This window comes from Pinus tabuliformis, chromosome 7 (genome assembly GCF_031772625.1).
Source record: "Pinus tabuliformis cultivar Carrire ecotype Pingquan chromosome 7, CPIR1, whole genome shotgun sequence".
Lineage (NCBI taxonomy): Eukaryota > Viridiplantae > Streptophyta > Pinopsida > Pinales > Pinaceae > Pinus > Pinus tabuliformis.
This window is the reverse complement of record NC_142293.1, coordinates 1,341,390,616-1,341,413,577: the sequence shown is the minus strand read 5'-3', so window position 1 is coordinate 1,341,413,577 and position 22,962 is coordinate 1,341,390,616.

The following is a 22,962-nucleotide window of genomic DNA, read 5'->3' as shown; positions in this document are numbered from 1 at the left end:
ATCAATAAAGCTATCTTGGTTTCTCCTATATACTGGTGTATTTTTGATGTATGAATGCATTAGTATGTTTAGTTTATTTCTAATCCTGAACTAGTTATGAATATGAATCCATGTCTTGTGTAGTGTTCTCTTCTTGTGATCTTGCAGAAACCTCTTGAAGCTGGGCGAGCGAGAAGGCAAGTAGCGGGGAATCCTCCAAGAGAAGAGAGACCGGATCGAGGGACAAATGGAAGACACCGGTTAGTCCATCTATCTCTCTTCATTCTTAATTCATAAAGGAAGAAATATTAGAATAGCTGTCTTTGTTTGTTGCTAAGGCACTGTCACACCTTAGGTGGATAGGATCGTCCTGCATAGGCATTTTTCCCCACAACACGCCATCATGCACATGCCTCTGACTTTGCAACTGATGCTATACCTCCTTGAAGTCCTCATCTTCTGAATATGCCTCTTTGTATGCATCATGGGTGAATGGCTCCATGTTTTTAAGAGTCCCCAAATATGTAATGTTTGATGTGGGTGGCCTTGAAAGGATATCGAACAACTTGTTTGTGCTTCCCTTCTTATACTTGATCACCAAATGAAACTGCTTTAAGAACCCCATCCACTTGTAGTGCCTGGTCTGTTGTAGCTTATTATGCGCCTACAAGTACTATAATGACTGGTGATTTGTGTGCATTATTGTCTCCTTTCACATCAGATAGTGCTTCCACTTCTTCACAGCTTGCACCATGGCATAGAGCTCCTTATTGTAGGTAGGGTAGTTAAGCACTACCCCATTAAAAAATTCATAACGGTAACATACATGCCTTCAAAGGGTCGTCTCAAGTTTGGTAATTCCAGAACTGGTGCTTCACTGATATGTTTCTTTAAATCATAAAAACACTTATGATGACATATTCCCCACTAGAAATAATTGCCAGTGCTATTATGGCATGGAGCAGTGTTGCTACTACTAAAAACAAAGCTATGAATTTCCTCAGGTACTGTGTTGCTCCAATGAAACTCCTAAACTTAGTAAAATTAATAGGCACCAACCATTTCATGATGGTCTCCATCTTGGAAGGATCTATCTTCAATTCCCCTCCACCAATCACATATCCCAAATACACCAAGGAATGTTGTGCAAACTCACACTTCTTGAGATTTGCTAGAAGTTGGCACTTCTTCAATGTTTCCAACACCTATGTCAAATGTGAAATATGCTCCTCCTAGGTAGCACTATATACCAATATATCATCCAAATAGACAATATCAGATGAATCTATAAAAGGGCAAAGTACATCATTCATTAATCTCATAAATGTAGTTGGTGCATTATAACTAACCACTCATACAAGCCTTTCCTGGTTTTGAAGGTGGTCTTCCATGTATCTTCTTCTTTGACTCGAGCCTGGTGATATCCAGACTTCAAGTCCAACTTGGTGAAATAAGCGGCTTGATACAACTTATCTAGCAGATCATTTATCCTGAGCAGTGGGTATCTGTTCTTAAGTGTCATTTTATTCAATGCCCTGTAATCTATACACATTTGCCAAGTCCCATCTTTCTTTGGCACAATGATGATGGATGACCCACTTGGTGATGTAATCGGTTGAATGGTAACTTGTTCCAGCAGATGTTGTAGTTGTTTCTTCACCTCTCTTTCCTTTATAACAGATTGCTTGTACAAACCAATATTTGGCAATGGTGAGTCTAGAAATAGTTGGATCTCCTGCTCCACTTCTCTCTTAAGGGGTATCCCTTTAGGCTCTTGGAACACATCCTTGTAAGCCTATAACAACTCCTCCAATTGATGTTTTTGTTTCTTAGTACACCCCTATTGGGATGGGGTCCCCTGGGTCAGTTTTGGGGCAAAAGCCCAAGTTTTGATGTAAAAGGATGTAAAGTCTCTGCAAATTGCAGATGCGAAGCATGTAGTTAGTTAAGAGTCAAAAAGTTTTTTTACCCTCGTTTATGTAAAGTTGTTTCGGTCCTTGATATCTACCCATGGTCCATGGACCATGGGATTGTATAAATAGGTGTATCTTAGAGAGTCTAAGGTAGATCTATGTCTTTGTCTATGGGTATGACGAAAGGAGTCTAGAGAGTTAGCATAGGGAAGTAAGTCTTAGAGGGAGAAAAGGCTCTGTATCTAAGTGCACAGAGGCCTAGAGTAGTGTTCACAGTTGAGTGCGTAGACCCCTACAGCTGAGTGCACAGGGAAGTTTTGAGTCTATAAAATTATATTGAATATCAATAAAGAAGGTTGTTGCAGAAATTCTTATGTTTTACCTCTATACTTCTGTTATTTATGATTGCGATATATGTTGTAATGAATAATGTCTTTTTGAAATAATGATGTATTGATGTGTGAATTTACTGAATCCATCTTATTAACTAAATGCAATTAATGTTAAGTGATTATGTGAAGATCATAACACTTTCTGTTAGGTTTATTGAACACTTGGGTAGATCTGAGTACATACTAATCTAAGAGTAATCTAAGGTGTGCGTAAGTAGCTAATTTGTCTATTCAGGGTTCGCAAAAGCTAGTCGTAGACCTTTGTGAAGGTCTGAAGGCTGTTCGAAGGGAATTGTAGTACCAAGCCCTAAGGGCTTACAAATTTGCATGGAGGCAGATTTAGGGCAGAAAAAGACATCACACTAATCTTTGGATGCAAAAACTTGGTTCCAACATCCCCCCATAATACTTTCGATGAGAATTCAATCTGTGCTATGCGGGTTGATGCTAAAAGGGCCAGTAGTGTAGGGTTTTATTTGGCGCAACTAACTCTGAACCTGGGTCAGGACCCATTAAGCCAACAAATGGTTATGTTTCCAACATGTAGTCATTGGGTAATGTTCTGAAGGATCTACACAAATTGCAGATCTAGACCAGCAGAATACAGGTGGGCACAGGTCAGGTGAGCGCCGCACAGACGAGCCTGGCATTGGACAAGTCAGGCTGCCACGTTAGTCAGGACAGTTGCATTGCGAAAAGGGTCCCTGAGCACAGAATTGGTTGATGAGAAGATCATCATTAGCACCCTGATGACCATCGGCCTCAATATTGGAGCACTCCATAACAAGTTTCTTCGTGCGCTGCAGACAGGAGTGACAATGGAATTGAGAGTGCAGGAGAAACGTGGTCTTAGTTTAATAAGTGAGTACCGAGTGAAAAATGAGAAAATGTTCACTGAGAAGATGCAGGCCCTGAAAGAAAGGGATATGATCTAGGTGTAGAACACCCAATTGGTGACCGCGGTTGCAAAGGCATGTAGAATAGTGCTCGAGTTGTATATAACTGAGGACGCCTAACCAAAGGCCAAGATCTGAAACGCACTGCGAGAAATCGCAATGCAAAGGCAGAGGTGGCAAGAGTTCAATTTGAACTCAATATGAAAATCATGGAGCTGAAACTAAAGTCACAGCCTTCGACTCCGCCCAAGGTCAGGGAAAAACGCAAAGTTTCCATCAAGGAAGGGATGGCTACTGTGGATGCTGCAGTCATGTACTTCACATATTTGTTTGAACAGGAAATGGAATTGGTAACGACCTTGCAGGAAGATCCCAACCTATAGATATTGTACAGAGATTCGTGAGCTCCCAAAGCAGTATGATGAGGTTAGGGTGACAATGCACTCCATTGCTATACAGCGCAGTGCCTCGCCAAGTTGCAGGAGGGGAAGCAACTCCTTACCCACATGGAAGTAGCGTAGAAAAAAGAGGTAGTACTTAAGGCCAGGTTGGATCCTTGGTTGGAAGAAGCCTACCAAGTCTCAACCAACATTTAGGAAAAATGGACAAACTTGCAGCTCACACAGTAGAAGATCATGCTAGCTGACAAAGGACCAACTATAGAGCAGTTGGTCAAACAAGTGAAGCAAGCAGTCACGTAGAGTGCGTATGAAGTAGCAGTTGTGCAAGTGGAGTTGGGGGATATTCGCTGCAAGATCATTGTGCCAGCCGAGTGACTCGAGGGTGAGTCATGACCTTTGTGCTAGGGGCCTGTTGGGATGGGTCCCTTGGGTCATTTTTGGGGCAAAAACCCAAGTTTTGATGTAAAAATATGTAAAGTCTCCACGAATTATGGATGCGGAGCGCGTAGTTAGTTAAGAGTCAAAAAGGGTTTTTATCCTCGTTTATGTAAATTTGAGTCGATTCTTGAGATCTACCAATGGTTCATGGACCATGGGATTGTATAAATAGGTGTATCTTAGAGATTCTAAGGTAGATCTATGTCTTTGTCTATGGGTACAACAAAAGGAGTCTAGAGAGTTACCGCAGGGAAGTAAGTCTTAGAGGGGGAAACGGATTTGCAGTTGAGTGCATGGAGGCCTAGAGTAGTGTCAGCAGCTGAGTGCATGAACCCCTATAGCTGAGTGCGCACCGACGTTTTGAGTCTGTAAATTTATACTGAAGATCAATAAAGAAGGATGTTGCATAAATTCCTGTGTTTCATCTCTATACTTCTATTATTTATGATTGCGATATATGTTGTAATGAATAATGTATTTATGAAATAATGATGTATTGATGTGCAAATTTACCGGATCCATCTTATTGACTGCACACAATTAATGTTAAGTGATTATGCAAAGATCATAACAGTTTCTATTAGGTTTATTGAAAACTTGGGTAGATCTGAGTACATATTGATATAAGAGTAATCTAAGGTGTTCTTAAGTAGCTAATTCGCCCATTCAGGGTCAACAAAAGCCAATCGTAGACCTTCATGAAGGTCTGAAGGCTGTTCGAAAGGAATTGCAGTACCAAGCCCTAAAGGCTTATAGATCTGCGCGAAGGCAAATCTAGGGCAGAAAAAGACATCAAACTGATCTCTAGATGTGGAAACGTGGTTCCAACATCCCCCCATACTGGTTCGGGTGAGACTTCAATCCACACTATGCAGGTTGATGCCGAAAGGGCTAGTAGTGTAGGTTTTTGTTTGGCACAACTAACTCTGAACCTGGGTTAGGATCCATTAAGCCAACAAGCCCTCCAGGGATGCCTTGCCTCTTATTGACTCCTCTACAGACTAATTTTCTCCTATAAACAATAAAACATACTTCTTGTTGGAGCTGATCAATTTTTTGGTTTGGTTGGCACTTATTAGTGAAATTTTTGACTTGCCTTTGTGCGTGTTATGATGAATTATTTTCCCTCCTTGATGATCCAATACTGGTTATCTCTCATGAATATTGCGTCACGCATGTACATGTATGGAATCCCAAACACGACGCCACATACATCAAGGGGAACCACATCCAGATCTACTTCATCAATAAAATCAACACTAATAGCAAATCTAATTTTACATTTTTTTGTTACCTTTAGCTTTTCATCCTTATGTACCCATCCCAATGGATATGGGTTTGGATGATCACGAACTTCTAGCCCCAACTTCTTGATCAGATATGCTACAATGAGATTTTCCTACAATCCTGAATCAAACAAAGCATCATTCTTCGTCTTCTTGACATGTATCTTTACATGGAAGAGTTTGGTCATTTCATTCTCTTCTTGTTGCTGAAGGCTACTCAGATTCACCTCCTTCTACACTGATGTACAAATGATCTTCTCATCCATGTCTGAGGTGATTTCAACTTGGTTGCATGAATCAGTAACCATTAGATTCTTCTTATTATTATCCTTCTTCTTGTTCTTCGGGTTTAGCTTTGGATGCAACTTCTAACATTTCTCCTCTATATGGCCATCAATGTTGCAATGGTTCTAGGATCTTTGTAGTGGTGTTATATGGCTATCATATTTTTATCTTTTCCCCCTTTATTTTTCTTCTTCCCATCATCTTGTTTCTCGTTTTGCTTTGATCCACTTGATTGTGCTCTTTTCAAGCCTATGTTCTCAAAGTATTATGTCTATACAAAAGCCTCGTCCACCATTTTGGGCTTGAACAACATCACTTGCTCATGAAGATGGCGGTGCAGACCCCCCCAATCACTTGAGGAGTACATCGGAGTTCTTTGGAGAGATACCCAACATTATAGCCATCTTTCTGAATTCTGTGGTGTACTCTTGCATGCTTTGGAGCTGCTTTTGCTTGAAGTAATGCCATCAAATCCACTGGTCATCCATGTACCCAATGGACTAAAACTCTGAATTAATGAGGGTTTTGAAATCCTCCCAATTAGTCACTGGAGGTTGTCCCTCCAACCTCATGGTTTTCATGTGGCTCTCCCACCAAGTCAGTACATGGCCCTCCATTTTCAGCCGTGTGAATGAGATCTTTTGCCCTTCCTCAATCTGATGGACACTGAAATAAACTTCCAGTTGTTGCAACCAATGGTTCAACTTAAGAACGTTTATCTCACCATGGTATGGCTTGATATCAACTTTTTCTTCCACTTTAAACATGGATCATTTCACGACACTCAAACTAGGTTGATATTTTCCAGGTTCTTCCTTGGACTGACTATCTACATATTCCTGATCTCTCGATCCCCCTTCTAATTTGTCCTCTACATTTGAACCCCTTCATCTCCAAATATCCCCAACTTATTACTTAGGGCTGCCATGAGGAGGTTTACATTGCGGCTTATATCCGTGACTTGTTCTTCAAGCCGTGAAAACCTCACCTCTGCAGGATCACGAGGTTCGTTTACAGATTCATCGCCCATAATTAGGGTTTTATGATATTCAGTCTCATCAATCTAGATCCCTTCAATTTCAAAAAAATACCCAAAGAAACCTACTCTGATACCAAATGATCCGTAAAATTCCGTGGTTATTCCACTAGATAGTTTGTCACAACAAATCTGATAATATTATATTAAAAATATGAGATTCCAGACTATTGCACTTTCATTTAATTTCTAGATCTGTAAAATTAACTGTAATTAGTGCATGCATGTAAAATTAAATCAACCATAAAAGTAGATAATGACAAAATAAGATCACACACACATAATACACAAGATATTATCTTTGGGAAACCCTTTCGGGAGAAAAACCGAGCAGGAAGGTGAGGTCGCTTTGCTCTTTTTCTCTGTCTGAAAATATGGTTGTAGATACAAAGGAGTAATGTTTGTGGCCCATGGGATGCTACAGTTCACAAATCCTCTCTGTGTTCTCTACCTCCTATCTCTCCCGGCTATCTTTTCTCAACTATGGAACAAAATTCTCTCGAAAGAATGGAATGCCTCTTCCTCCTAGTGGTCCGGTTATAACACAACCTGATAGCTTACTAGTGGTTAAGTTTGACTACATAAACTCTTAACTAGAGTTACAAAATAGACTCTTATAGAGTCTTCTACATAAAAAACACATGGCTAGCCCCTTTTCTATGAATAATTCGGGATGACGCGGCATCCTCCCAAACTATAGGTGTGAAAATAGGAAGGTCAACTTCTGAGTGGCATAACTTTTGCATATAGACTCCAATTAATGTGATGCTTACGTCATTGGAAATATTTCTATGTTTAGAATAACATGAAAAGGTTCTGCCATAAAGAAGAAAATTTTTACCCCAAAAAAATATCATTTGATGCCTCAAAATTTCCCTGGAAGGTTTTAGACCCTGTTTTGCCACACTTGGTCCCACCGGTAAAAATGGTCCCGTGAGCTGATTCCCCCACCTTTTCCACTCCAAATGCATTGGGATTTATGAAAAATAATACAATGATCTAATTCAGATTAGGATTCCAACATCTACAAACCAAATGTAAATCACAATTAGCAGAGACGGTAGGAAACTCCGAAGGAACACACTGCAAACAAACTCAACACACCTATAGATAGTATGTACATAGTGATTATCCAAAAAATGATTCAAGCATAGTATTTGTTGAGGTATAACCCATTTCTAGGTTGCACCAACGGAACTCTATCAAAATCAATAATGTCGTAGGCCCCTTTTGCAAGGACACGTTTCAATATGTACATGCCTAGCCACAATGGCTCAAACTTCCTAGACCCTAACTTATTAGATTATTGATCATACAACAGGAAAAGATCACCTTCCAAGAAGGAACGAGGCTTAAAATTCTTGTCATATTGCAGCTTAACTCATTTCTTATGGGCCTCATTAGCCATTGTAGCATCACACAGGGTTTCATCTAAGCATGTTAGATGCAAGAGACGCTCCTTTATGCGGAAGTGGAAAGGAGGAGTTCAACAACAATTTTCAGAGATGGAATTTCACACTCGATAGGAATGATTTCTTCCAGACCATACACAAATTGAAATGGTGTGAACCCAATAGCATTCTCGATAGAGGTTCGGTATGCCCATAAAGTTGAATAAAGGATAAGGTGCCAATCTGATTTATGGATCCATGTCATTTGTTGAAGCATTGTTTTTAACACTTTATTGATAGCTTCAACTTGTCCATTTGCCTGCGGGTAGTAAAGGGTTGAGCTTTCATGGTGAAGGCCCAACTTGGCAGTAAGCTCAAACATCATGTGATTTTGAAAACGCTTCCCATGGCCTATAATTATAGCCTATGGTACACCAAACCTTGCAATGATGTGATTGAAAAGGAATAAAGCAGTTGTTTCATCGGTGTTATTATATGTAGGCATTGCTTTGGACCACTTGATAAAGTAATATACCACCATAATGATGTAGCCATGCCCCCCGACCGAGTGAGGGTTACATATCATAAAGTCAATACCCCATTTCACAAAATGTCTAATGACGATAACATGATGTAAAGCAGCAGGTGGAGCATGTGTTTTATGATCATAGATATGGCAAGTATGACACTTTTGGACTAGGAGGATGCAATCATGAAAAATAGTAGGCCAAAAGTAGTGAACACAAAAAATCTTCTGTGTAGTGGAATAACCAGGAATATGTCCACCACATTTCCCAACATGGAATTCGTTCAAAGCTTTCTTGGCCTCCTCATGAGTGAGGTACCATCTAAAAATCGTATTGATACCACAATGATAAAGGGTGTCGCCAATTATAACATAATTTTTAGCCTGGTATCGGATATGTCATTGGTCAGAGTGAGAGGTATTGGACCAGAAAGTATGCATCTGGAGATATATGATGATGTATCTATACCATAGGTCAGATGAATCTATCAGGAACAACAATTTCTCTGGAAAATAATTGTCATATGTCGTTTCAGTTTTGGAAGTGAGAACATCTCAGATTAGTTCATAAAAGATTAAGGATTTCCTAGATTTGGACTTGATGAAATCCAAATTAAACTCCTGGAGAATGAAAATAAATTTGGATTACTTTCCCCCCAACAATTTTCATGAGAAGATGTACATCATGGTGTTGCAATTAGAAACAACCATAGTCTTGCGAAACAAAATGTAGTAGCGAAACCTTTGGACAACTTGGGAAGTTTCCAAAGCTAGCTTTTCAATGTGAGTATATTTCACTTCTGTGTCATTTAAGTTTCAACTCAAATAAAAAATGGGATTTTTGTCCCCCACATCACCCTCTTAGACCAATACCATGGCGATGGTAATAACCGCAGTAGCAAGGTATAAGAAGTAATCACGTCGATAATTAGAGGGATACAACAATGATGCCTGAATCAAAACATCTTTCAAAGCTTCAAATTCCTTTTGGGTAGTGTCGTCCCAATGGAAGGGAACCCCTTTCTTTGACAATTGAGTAATCCTTTGGTCAATTCAACATAATTTGGAACAAATATCTATAGAAAGTTAGCCTTCCATTAGATTCCTTGTAGCTGAATAAGAGAGGAAGGAGCAAGAAGATCAAGGATCACCTGTACTTTAAGTCGATCAATACAAATTTCTTGCTTCAAAATTACGAAGCCGAGAAGTCGACTAGAGTGAACACAAAACAAGAACTTATGTGGATTGATCCTCGTATTATAATGTTTCACCCTAAGATGCATGGGATGATCCACACAATGTTTCAAGTGGGAAGGTAGGTCATACAAATATGTTTTACAATATGTTTAATGTCATGGAAGGAATTATTCATTGCCCTCTGAAAAATTTCCCCAACATTTTTCAAACCAAAAGGGATATTTTAGTAGGAAAATGTGCCACATGGACAGATAAATATGGTTTTATGTTGGTCCGATGGGAGAAATTTTATATGTTTGTAGCCAGAAAAAAACATCCATAAATGAAAATACTTCACTTCTATCACAATCATCAACAATCTTGTCTATAAACAGGGTAGGATAATTGTCCTTAGTACAAGCACAATTAATGTCCTGGTAATCGACACACACATGAATTGTTCCTTGTTTCTTCATGATAGGAACAATGTTTGAAACCAAATCAGTCAAAGGTACTCAGTAAATGAAACCAGCATGGAGAATTTTGTCAGCCTCTGCCTTAAGAGCAGTAGCCTTCTTAGGATGGACCATCGTAAGTTGTTAAATAGATGTTATTAAGGCTGGTTTTTCCTCCCAAATTGTCTACATATTTTTATCTGTAAATAATATATTGAAGATCTGGCTCCTAAAAAGATCTACACTAGAGCCCATCCAGATCCTAAACCACCTAAAATAGTAGATAATCCTGAGAAACTTGTCAGAAAAAAGAGTTTTACTGAGAGTCAAGCAAGCAATAATCCACTACCTAGAGTTAATTCTCTCCCTGAAAGTTTCATTACTGTAGAGGATATTGAATTTGATTTACCTTTTGAGCATAGCCTTTTTCGTACCAAATCAGAAAGATTTGTTCTTGAGACAATTTTTGATGAAAATATTTTAAAACCTTATATCCCAAAACATCAACCTGTCAATCCATATTCAAATGAAGATGTTATAAAACAATTTAACAAGCTTGAAGTTTTGGTGACTGAATTAAACCAGGCTGTGTATAAAACTTTTACTGATCAATCAACTAAATCTTCTTCTTCTTCTACCTCATCTCCAACCCCTCCAGTGGTTTCTTCTATTATTCCAACCCCTCCAATAGTTTCTCTCAATACCACTACCCCTATTTCACCTACCATCCCTACTACTATTACACCAACTCAACAAATTATAATCCCACCTCCTTTAATACCCTCAATATCCACATCTATTGTAGTTTCTTCTTCCCATTCCCATTTACCACTCATGTCAACTCATTATGCCCCCCTTGTCTTGACTGGGTAACTTAATGCCATGCCATAGGATTATCAGAGTCGAATACCTCAATTTGATGGCACGGGGCCAATCATAGCACACCAACATATAAACATAATGAATGATTATTCAGATTTGTAAGAAGTTTATGAAGATGATGTGAAAATGTGACTATTTGCACAAAGTTTGATAGGAGAAGTTAAGAAATGTTTCAGGGCATTGCCAGTAGCTAGTATCCTAGATCTCACACAATTTCACCAAACTTTCCTCACAAGATGGGAAGTAAAGAATAATCCTCTCCAGATCTTGGTTGAATATGAGAGTATTAAGAGAGCCCCCAGTGAAACAGTCCAAGACTACTGCACTAGATTCAATAATATTTAAAATTCTATTCCAACTGCAATACAATCCCCACTAGGACTAGCTCTGATCAAATTTCCAGATGGTTTTGATCTATACATGTCTTACCAACTGAGGTAGAGAAATCCCTCTACCCTAGAGGAAATGTAGAGGAATGCAATAAGTTTGGAGGCCAATTTATTGTCAAAGAGAGGTAGGTTAAAGGCTGAGAGAACAATTACTATTAAAGAAGAACCTACTTCTTCTTCATCAGATGCTAAGTTGGATACCTGTGTTCAAACTATGGAAAGAATGATGGATAGGGTAAGTATATCTGACAGGGCTCCTCCAAGGGAAATTCAAGGGGGTTCTCTAATTAGAAATCCTAATTTTAGGAGAAATCCACCCCAAATAAAATAGAGAGAACAAAGAGGCCCAACTGATTAGCAGTAGATTAGACCTCCATTCCAAGAAAATTATGCAGATGAAGATGCTGAGTTACGAGAGGATCCCAAAAAAAATCAAATAAGCTTATATGGGGAGGTGAGAATTGACAATATTTTCTTAACTAAGGAAGAGAAAGATCTATTTTTGTTATCACAACCATAAGTCATCCCTACAGAGACAAATGATTATAGAGAGGGACACTAAAATTCTATCATGGAGGTGCATAAGTAGTACAATTTGAGAAGTAAAAATACTGTTGGAAATCCTCCCAAGAAAATTCAAAGTGATACCCCTTCTACCAGCCAGGCTAAGGATGATTCTCAAAAGGAAACTTCTCCAAAACTGGATGTAAATGTCAAAGAAATAGACAAACCTAAAACATATTTCAGTATTGAAGATGAATTAGCCAAGGTGAAAATTTCTATTCATCTGACATAATTGATAAATAAGAATGCATATAGATCTCAAGCTATGAAGGCTTTGAAGATAGGAGAAGGAACAAACAAAGTAAACTTGAATGTTGATCAACCTAAATTATTGTTTGGGCCTGCAGTTGAAGGGAAGTCTCGGGATGGTAGTGTGCCACCATTTTATATAAGTTTTAACATTCATGACAAAACTCTTCACAATGTTATGCTTTATTTTGGTGCCTCGCACAATCTTATGCCTAGAGCCATCATGGAAAAGCTAGTATTATACATAAAAAGACCCTAAAAAGATTTATATTCTTTTGATTATAGCAAAGTAATATGTTTAGGTCTCATCAAATATCTATGTGCTACTCTAGCCCAAATCCCAGAAAAGAGTGTGGTAATGGACATTGTAGTGGCAGACATACCTCCCAAGTATGGAATGGTTCTATCAGGATCACGGGGAGAAAAGTTATATGGTACTTTGCATATGGACATGACATATGCCGCCATTCCTATTTTTGGTCAATTGTAGAGGAGGTTATACAAGGAACCTTTAATGAATTATATGGTTAGTATCTAAGACAAACCAAATAATTACCCCCTGTATTCTGTGCATTCAAATATGGATTCCTTCATCCTCTATAATGACATATGTGAAGAAATATAGGTATCAGACCTAAATACTGAATTGATAAAAACGGAGCAGATAAAATTAGATGCTAGGAAACAAGAGGAAGAGAGTGAAGCCCTTTGGAACATGGATTTTGATGGGGTAGTGAGTAAGGAAGGATAAGGGGAGGGTGTTTGGATTTTAAACTCACAAACAGGTGTAACAAAGAGACATTCTTACAAGCTAAATTTTTAATGTACAAATAATATAGCTAAATATGAAGCATTGATTTTAGGATTGTAACTTTTGAAGAGGTTGGGAGCTAAAATAATTTCTGTACATGGTGATTCTGAACTCATGATTAACCAAATTAAAGGTGAGTACTCAGCTAAACACCCTAGATTGAGGGCCTATAGAAATGCAACCATAGATTTTCTGCAGTGTTTCCCAGAATATCAATTGTCTCTAATTTCCATAGCTCAAAACTTTTCATTGATGCATTGGCTACTACATCCAATACTTGTAAGATGTCTTTCCATCCCAATAGAAAATATGAGGTTGAAGTGAAACACAAGCCAACTGTCCCAGATAATGTTAGATATCGACAAGTTTTTAGTAGTGATGAGCAGATAGAAAGTTTTTTGTAGTTAAGAGAAGAGTTTGAGAATGTACATATTGATGAAAATAACTATTTAGATGATGATATAAATGAAATAGTGTTAAATGATACTGATGAAATTCTAGAAGAACGGGAGGTTCTACAATTGAAATAAAATGTGTTACTAAGATGTTTGGTGCCATTAGAAGAGTTGTTTGATTTTAATGATGTAGCCAAAACGACAAAGATAGAACCTGCAAGAGCTGAGGTTGAAGAATGCAATATAGGTACTTAGGAAAGTCCTAAGAATGTAAATTTCTCCAAGTCCTTGCCTCCCAAAGAAAAACAGAAGTACATAAATCTATTAAAAGAATTTTTTAATGTGCTTTCTTGGAATTATGAAGATTTAAAAGCAAATGATACAAGTATAATACAACATACCATCCCCGTCAAAGAGGACGAAAAACCCTTCAAGCATAAATTAAGGAGGGTAAATCCAGTTATGTTACATTTGATAGAAAAGGAAGTTAAAAATATTTTTGATGCCAAAATAATTGTGCCTTTAAGATTTTCAAAATGGGTGTCAAATCTAGTGACAACCATAAAGAAGACAAGATAAATAAGTCTCTATGTGGATTTTAGGAATCTGAACAAAGTTTCTCTCAAGGATAACTACGCTCTACCTAAAATGGATCATATTTTATAAAAAGTAGTTGGTTCCAGCAGAATTTCATTGCTAGATGGCTTTTTAGGATATAACCAAATTCTGGTACATCCTGATGATCAACATAAAACAAATTTCACAATGCCTTGGGGGACATTTATGTATGTCAAGATGTCATTTGGACATATGAATGTAGGTGCCACTTTTCAGAGAGAAATGTATATTGTTTTCGCCGATGAAAAGGATATATTTATTGTAATTTATTTTGATGACATAAATGTATTTTCCAAAATAGATGAAGATCACCTACTGCACTTAAGGAAGGTTTTTGAAGAATTCAAGAAATATGGAATTTCCTTGAAGTTCCCCAAAAAATATCTTTTTGGTTTAGAAGAAGGAAAGCTACTTGGTCACATTATTTCAAAGGCTAGTATCAGAATAGATCCCAACAGAGTTGAAGCCATAATGAAGATTTATCCTCCTAGGAACAAAAAAGAAATTCACTCTTTCATTGGCAGGATCAATTTCCTGAGGAGATTCATTCCAAACATGGCGAATATATTGAGAGCAATCACAAACATGCTAAAGAAAGATACTAAGAAAAAATGGAATAGTGAGGCTAAAAAATCTTTCAGTGAAGTAAAGGTATATTTGACATGTGCTCCTATTTTAATTAACCCTAATTTTACTAATGATTTCATGATTTTCTGTTTTGCATCAGAACACACTATTGCAGCAGTTTTGTTACAGAAAAACAAGAAGGGACATGAACAACCTATAGCATTATTTAGCTGAGATTTAAGAGATGCCTCCTTAAAGTATAATATCATGGAAAAACAAGCCTTTGATTTGGTAAAGGCACTAAAAGACTTTAGAGTTTACATTCTACATTCCCACATAATTGCATTTGTTCCAAGTGTTGTAGTGAAAGATATCCTCACTCAGACTAATCCAGATGGGAAAAGAGGAAAATGGATTGCAGTAATTTTAGAATATGACATTGAGATAAGGCCTACTAAACTCATCAAAGGTCAGGGATTGGCTAAGCTAATGGCTGAGTCAAATTTCCATGCACTGGACATAAATTTTATAGTTGCACTTGATGAACAAGAAGAGCTGGCAACTCCACAGGTATCAGAAGTATTTGCTACCTCTCCTTGGTATGCAGATATTTTCTATGTTTTACAAAATTTACAAGCTCCTCCTAGTTTGACAAAGACCAAAGCTATATTCCTCAAGTTAAAAGCTATGAAATTTTGCATTTTAGATCAAGCTATGTATTGGAAATATACTGGAGGTATTTTGCTAAATTGTTTATTAAAAGATGAAGCAGACAAAGTCATGGAAGACTTCCATCAAGGGGACTGTGGAGGACATTTATACTGGAAATCCACAACCAACAAAATCCTGAGGGCTGGTTTCTACTAGCCTACTTTTTTGTAGATGTTAATAAGAGAGTTTCAACTTGTTATCAGTGCCAAATATTTGAAAGAAAGAGAAAACTTTTTCCCTTACCTTTAAAGCCCATTTCATTGGAGGTTCCTTTTCAACAACAAGGTTTATATTTTATTGGAGAAATCCATCCAAGCTATTCAGCTCAACATGAATGGATCCTCACTTTTGCCGACTACTTCACCCAATGGATTGAAGCCATTCCAACTAGACAAGCTACAAATTCTGTCATAATTGAGTTCTTAGAAGATAATATTCTATCCAGATTTGGATTTCCACATAAAATCATTACTGACAATGCAACTACTTTCAAATAAAAAAAATTGATTGATTTCTGTCACAAGTATCACATAAATTTAGGACATTCTACTGCTTACTATCCTCAAGGGAATGGATTAGCTGAATCTTATAATAAGATTTTAGTCAACATTATAAATAAATTGTTGTGGGAAAATAAGAAATCCTAGCATAAGAAGTTGATTAATGCTCTATGGGCTGACAAAATTAGCACTAAGAAATCTATTGAAATGTCTCCTTTCAAATTAGTATATGGAGTGGATGAAATTTTTCCCACTTCCTTGGGAATTCCATTGCTAAAATTATTGCAGGAATCACAAATGGAGCCAAATGATGTACAAAGAATATGAAATCAAATGATTCAGTTGGAGAAAACTAGGGAGGAGGTATACAACAAAACTCAGATAATTTAGGACAAAATCAAGAAGATTCATGATATAAGGAACAAAGAAGATGATTTCAAAATAAATTATCTTGTTATGAGATGAGATTCCAGGAATGAAGAGAAATGTAAGCGTGGGAAATTTGACAATCTATGGAAAGGACCCTCTAAAATTGAAGTGTTTTGAGGTAACAATGCATTTTTACTGAAAGATTTGACTGGCGAAGGGCTGTCAGGAGGACCTGTCAATGGCAGACTACTCAAGCATTATTTCACTCAAGGATAGATAAGTTTTTCATACATTTCATTGTAAATATTATTTTATCATTTTACTGCAAGTGAGGGTTGATAACATCAAGAATTGAAGCCTGTGGAGAAGGCCCTAAGCTTTTGATGAGTTGCTACCAATATTTATAACAATAACAACTAGTCATTTCATTTACAAAATAAGAACATAGTACCCAATGGACAAAGGCTGCTGATCTACAAAGTTCTTAACACCTCACAAGGAGGATTCCATCCCCATTGGAGTCATTGTTAGGGTCCTATAATTTATATGATCAATTTCTGATTATCTGTTGATTTTCATGTCATGAGATGTTGTAAATAATGATTTTATTCTACAAATTATTTTCAAAAGTTCAAAAGAAGAAAAAGAAAAGTAAAAAATATACAATAAAGAAAAAAAAAGAGAAAAGAAGAAAAATAAAATAGGGGATATATATAAAAAAATGATATATATGTGAAAAAATAAAAAACGAAAGAAATTAAAAAATTAGAAAATAAAAAAATAAGCACCAATAAGTGATCTACCTAAAATGCCACTTTAATTCCAAAAAATGCAATTTTTTATGAGGTTTGATGAAACATAATATGGGAGAAGTCTTTTTGTCATTTAGGAAATAAAAGTCGTGCAAAAATTAATAGAGGCGATTTACTCCACCCAAATCTACAGTGGCGGGGTGTTTTCGACCCCCCCACACTCCCGAGAGTTAAAACAGGGGTGGAGGGCGAAAAGTTGTTTTTACCCAAACCCTCTGGGCTAACGTGGAAACACCCATGGAATTTTAGGGGTTCCCCTCCCTATTCCTCTTACTTCCTACACCCCCTCTGAAATACCACCTCCGCTCTCCCGCCAACGACTCATCCCTCCGCTGCTTACCTTACGCCATGTGTCTCCCCCTTCGCCACTCATATCTCAACACATACCCGTTGCCCCCCGCCACTCCTCTTTTGCAACCTATCTTTCTACTTCAGTCCCCTCCATGTCATTGCCTGTTCAACATTCAAATATCCTGCCATTTCTAATTGAACATTATGTTATTAAATTCCTGCACCCTACCCGTTTTACCAATCAATCCTCACCGCTCCATAGTTGTTAATGAAGCCATTATGCAACCAATTCCACCATTATAAAAGATATTTTTGGGCCAGTAATTCATTTCCTTTTTCTTTTCATTGATCCCACAGGACAAAGGATGAAAATGCCACAAAAACAACTAACTTTGAACAACCAATTCCTTGCATGTAGTCAACAGTTTTTCATGGTAACCCTATTCTTCAGACCTTTTTCTATTAGGTTTTCTACAACATTGTTCTCCCGTTCCTTATGTTCATTTTCCAAAATGTTGAATCGTAAAGGAAAAGGAAAGATCATATAGTCAAATCCCCTTATTCCTCTGTCCCAGATTTTGATAAATCTCCCTTAATAGACACCCTATATAAAATTGTTGAAACCCAATCATAATTTGATCTCTATGAGCTCCATAACTGGGAAAAGCAAAAATACTTGGATAAAAGTGATGAATTAAGTGTCTAGGAATCCTTTCTCCCACAATTTGTTTTCCCCCAGACTCACTTTTTCCTAAGTTCTCTGTCTAGTGCCACCTTAGACATTTGCCAATTCAAAGGGAAGTCATTTCCCATGACAATGAAGTCATTTTCTCTATTTCCCTTGAAAGCATCTTCCAGGCCCTGTAAGTTGAATATCATAGCTCTCATGATCCTTTTTCTATTGATATTTTAATGGAATTATATAAAAAATTAACATTCCCTTAGAGAGCCCAGATTTTCAAGTTTTTTCTTCCAGAAAACGTTGAATTACCTAGGACCAATCCTCCATACCTAGTTTCAATGTTTCTTGAAATGTCCAAATAGGTAATCTCCATGGTAACCCGACTGCTTGGGTACCATAATGACTAGTGGGTAGATGAGATAGTGTTAGTTTTTTTTTTTTTTTAAATCTATTTTTGCAGTTGGCAAACAACCCTCCATCCATTTCAATTATAGTCAGTTTTTGGCCAACTCCATCCATGACCAATTTGTCAATTTGAAAGCAAAATGTGTCTTTAAGTATTAGTCAGTCCTAGTTTAATTTACGCTATTTTACTAATTAGACAAATTTAAGTTCCCTTTACAGAAGAAAAATAGCGAGGGTAACCCCTGGTTAGTCATTCACCAGACTTCTATAGTTAGAAATAACTCAAAGGAATATTTCTATACTGATTATGTTGATATTTTTATGTATACTTCACTATGTTTGTTAAGCAGTGGTGTGATCCCAAGGATTTCACCAGAAATAAAGATTTTTTTGCATTTATCAGATCAAGCTAAAGTGGGAGACTGGTATTTATACCAGAACTACATTGAGATTATAGTTTATGGATCAAAATTTCCTCCTTACATATTTCCAATTTTTATACCTGTTAAGATTTTTGTATTAGAATACAAAAGGTAAATGCTTAATATGGATGAGTTTCATTTGTCTCATACAAGAATAAAGCACAGTTCAAGCTGGAAGCTCACATAGGGCCCTACATCATCAACACCAGAGCTGCAACAAAGGAAGTAGATGCTATCTTGAGTTAGATGAAATTCAAACTAAGTTTCTCTTGGTCTTATGATCCCCTGGGCATCATTTCAAAACTCATATTAGAACAAAAGAGTACCTCTTATGCACACACACCAAGGCCTGAAATTGAACAATATGCAAATCAGGAGGAATGGATAGAGAGTACACTATAGGAAAATGAAGAACTATTTGTTAGTCAATCATCTATGCAGACACCAATTCCTAAAGAAAAGGGGGGGAAAGGAAAATGGAAGCCATGTCCCCTACTGATTCTGACAATCCAGATGCATAATTTATTGTTTTTAAAAGAAAGAAGAAGGACCCAAATACTACTCAGAAATCAGATTCTCCAATTAATCCTCTGTTTAGGCCTCAAATAATTACTATTCAAGATGAAACTCCAGAGGAAGGGACACACAAAAACTAGCCACAATGATTTTATCGCGGACCCCTATCACTCCTTCTACTCAAGTAGAAGAAGCAATACAATCACCTACTGTAGAAGTAATAGTCCAATCTCCAGTATCATCCAACTCACATATTTCAACTCAGCAGAGCATCTTCTCAAGATACAGGGAGATAAAATTAAAGAATCAAGCTTTGAAGGATTCCACCTACTCTGAATTTTGGAAGTAGACCACTAAGACACAACATAGATTACTTTCTGCATTTGATTCAAAGAAAGGACAATTCCAGATGGCCTTCATGGAACCTCTAGTGCCAGCTCCCAGGAGTGCTGAAGACTATAAAACCTCCATTTTCTCAATAGATACCAGAAAATACATGAAATACATGAAATAGATCAATAGATTTACATAAGCAAACATGGGAGGTTGGAAATAATACTGAGAGGGGGGGTGAATCAGTATTTAAGTCAATAATATTTCATTTCACAATCTGATTCATATACACTACTTCAGTTAATGAAACTTGCGTATATACGCAATTGTATTTAAGGCAGATAACTTATACCCTGCAAACTTATAATTTAGTTAATTCATCATATGTTGATCTTTAATTTTTGCATCAAAACCATATAAACAGTAACCAGGTGTAGTAAAAACAGAGCAAACAATCACACAAGAACACAAGATATAAGGTGGAAACCCAATGCGGGTGAAAACCACCTACTGCAATTGTCTCTATCTTCTTTTAATAAGAAATTTCTTTTTACAATTTTTCTGTACTGGTGCAGTCTTATACCAGTACGCAGGCTTCAACTTGTAGAAGGCTACAACCTTCTCTCATTCTCCAGCTTCTCCTGGAAGGGAGCTACAACCCCCTAGCTCTTGTACTAGCTGATGAGTTTACTAGTACGTAGGTGCTGACCTACAGAAGGCTACAACCTTCTCTTTCCTTCCAGGGACCATGTTTCATAAATTTTCAGATTGGATCCATCAACATCATCAATCAAACATCAAATATATCTGCATCAATCAATCTCCTTTGCACCAACCAAAACTGAATCACCTCTTAGAATGTTGTAACCAGAATACAATAATAAAAACCAGAACCCAAGCTAGAACCCAGAACACTGCAACAACAAACAGAAGTAGTTAAAGCATATTTTATTAGGTATATGCTACTTCAATATGTCGAACCTGCATACATACAATGTTTTCCCAAGGCGATCCTGCGTATATGCTATTTGGATATGCAGAACCAGTGTGTATACGCACCTTTGCTAAAGTAAACCTGCGTATAGATGATGATTTAAACTTTACAACATTTCCAGACATCAGTTATACCCAGATCATCATATTTACAAATTACAACAAGTGCCAGTTATTCAGATAAAAGATCAAAACCACACAAAGATACTTCTCTTCAAGCCTTAAGATCTTGACCCATCAGTAGAACTTATCCTTGATCAAGCACTCAAGTTCATCCTTGATTCAGATCCAGCTGTGCACCATAACCCATTAATTTGTATTCTAGATCTTGCTCTTCATTAGATATTCAATTCATGAGTGCCTTTGCCTAATGATCTTCTCCTCGTTTTATAGTCTTAGGCCTTACTCAATACCATGGTCCAAAACCACTTAGAAGCAATACCTTGGACCAAATACCTGGGGTCAACACTTCAGACAGGATACCTTGGACCAATACCATGGATCAAAATACCATGGACCAAATACCACAGACCAAAACTAAGTTTTCAACATGTACGTGTCTTTCTTTGCATGAAAGTGCGTGTGTATGTTGTACGTGCCTTTTGTTTCGTGAACCCGCATGTACACACGACTTGGACAATGGGGAACCTGCGTATACCTCTCTTTCTTCATTCTATGATCCTGAACTATGATCTGTCATCTGTGTGAGTTGCCATCAAGGACAACACCTGTGTCAAAGTTCTAAATCTATATCATAATGCCAACAATATCCCCCTTTGGACTTGATGGCAACCCCAAGTCACTCTCCCCCTTTGTCATCAAGGTCAAAGTGTTATGCTCCTCCTGAGTATATGCTGAATTCTATGATATGCTTAAGTGTGTTGTCCATGCTCCCCCTGAATATAAGTAAGGTCTGCAAAAAGATGACTTTATACATACATCATAAATGACCTTCCTATCATCAATGACTCATACATACATCCATCTCCCAACCAAGTGGGGATATATCAATTTTGACTCATCCACCCAACCAAGTGGGTTGATACCAAATGTTTATACATGTCAAAACAAGAACACTACATCATCCATCCCATGCACAGTGGGGAAACAAGATAGGTCATTTCATGACCTTGACAATAAAAGATATACATGACATAAAGACCAATTATCTAAAACAAGACTATGATAGTTATCAGCAACTATCATCAGCAACGTCTATCAATCACCATCCGGACAATCAATCATGATCTCCCCTTGAACCTGTTCCACCGAAAAAAAAACTGTGAATTTGTACCAAGATATTCTGAGATAATGCCAACAATGCATTACTATAAGTATATGCTCCCCATGAACTTGTGCCAGATGATCTCCGTCAGACCCATATAAGACTCCTTTCATACATTGTTTTTCTTCAAACCAACATATACGCGACTGCATCCATAAAAACCTGCGTATGTACGTGGATACGCTTCATGAAACTCTCGTACAACCACTTTTCTCTGAAATAGATAAATCTTAACAGCAAGATGATGCATCAACTACTCCTAGCTTCTGTCTGAGATATTCAAATGTCTCTCTAGGTAGTGGTTTGGTGAATATATCAACAACCTGTTCTTTGGAGGGAACATACTCCAATTTGACCTTTTGTTGAAGCACTTGTTCACATAGAAAGTGATATTTGATGGGTATGTGCTTAGTCTTGGAATGCATGACTGTATTCTTCGAAATACTGATTGCACTTGTATTATCACATAAAATTGAGATGTCTGGAGTAAATGTGATCTAAATGTCTTGCAATGTTTGCATCATCCAAAGGAGTTGTGTGCAGCAAGATGCAGCAGCCACATATTCTGCTTCAACTGTAGATAATGCAATTGAACTTTGTTTCTTGCTGAACCAAGACACTAATCTGGAACCCATATAGAATGCACCACCACTAGTTCTTTTTCTGTCATGCATGCTACCTGCCTAATCTGCATCTGTATATGCATGAAGCGTAAGATCTATATCCCTAGGATACCATAAACCAAAATTATGAGTTCCTTGAAGATATTTGAAGATGCTTTTAACTGCCTAAAGGTGTGATTCCTTTGGATTTTCTTGGAATCTTCCAACTATTCCCACTCCATGCATGATGTCTGGTCAGGTACCTGTTAGATAAAACAAACTGTCAATCATGGATCTGTAGGTTGGTTGATGTACTGCTACTAATTCATCATTTGAGTTGAGACTACATCCTGTTACCATGGGGGTACATACTGGTTTGGATTCTTCCATGC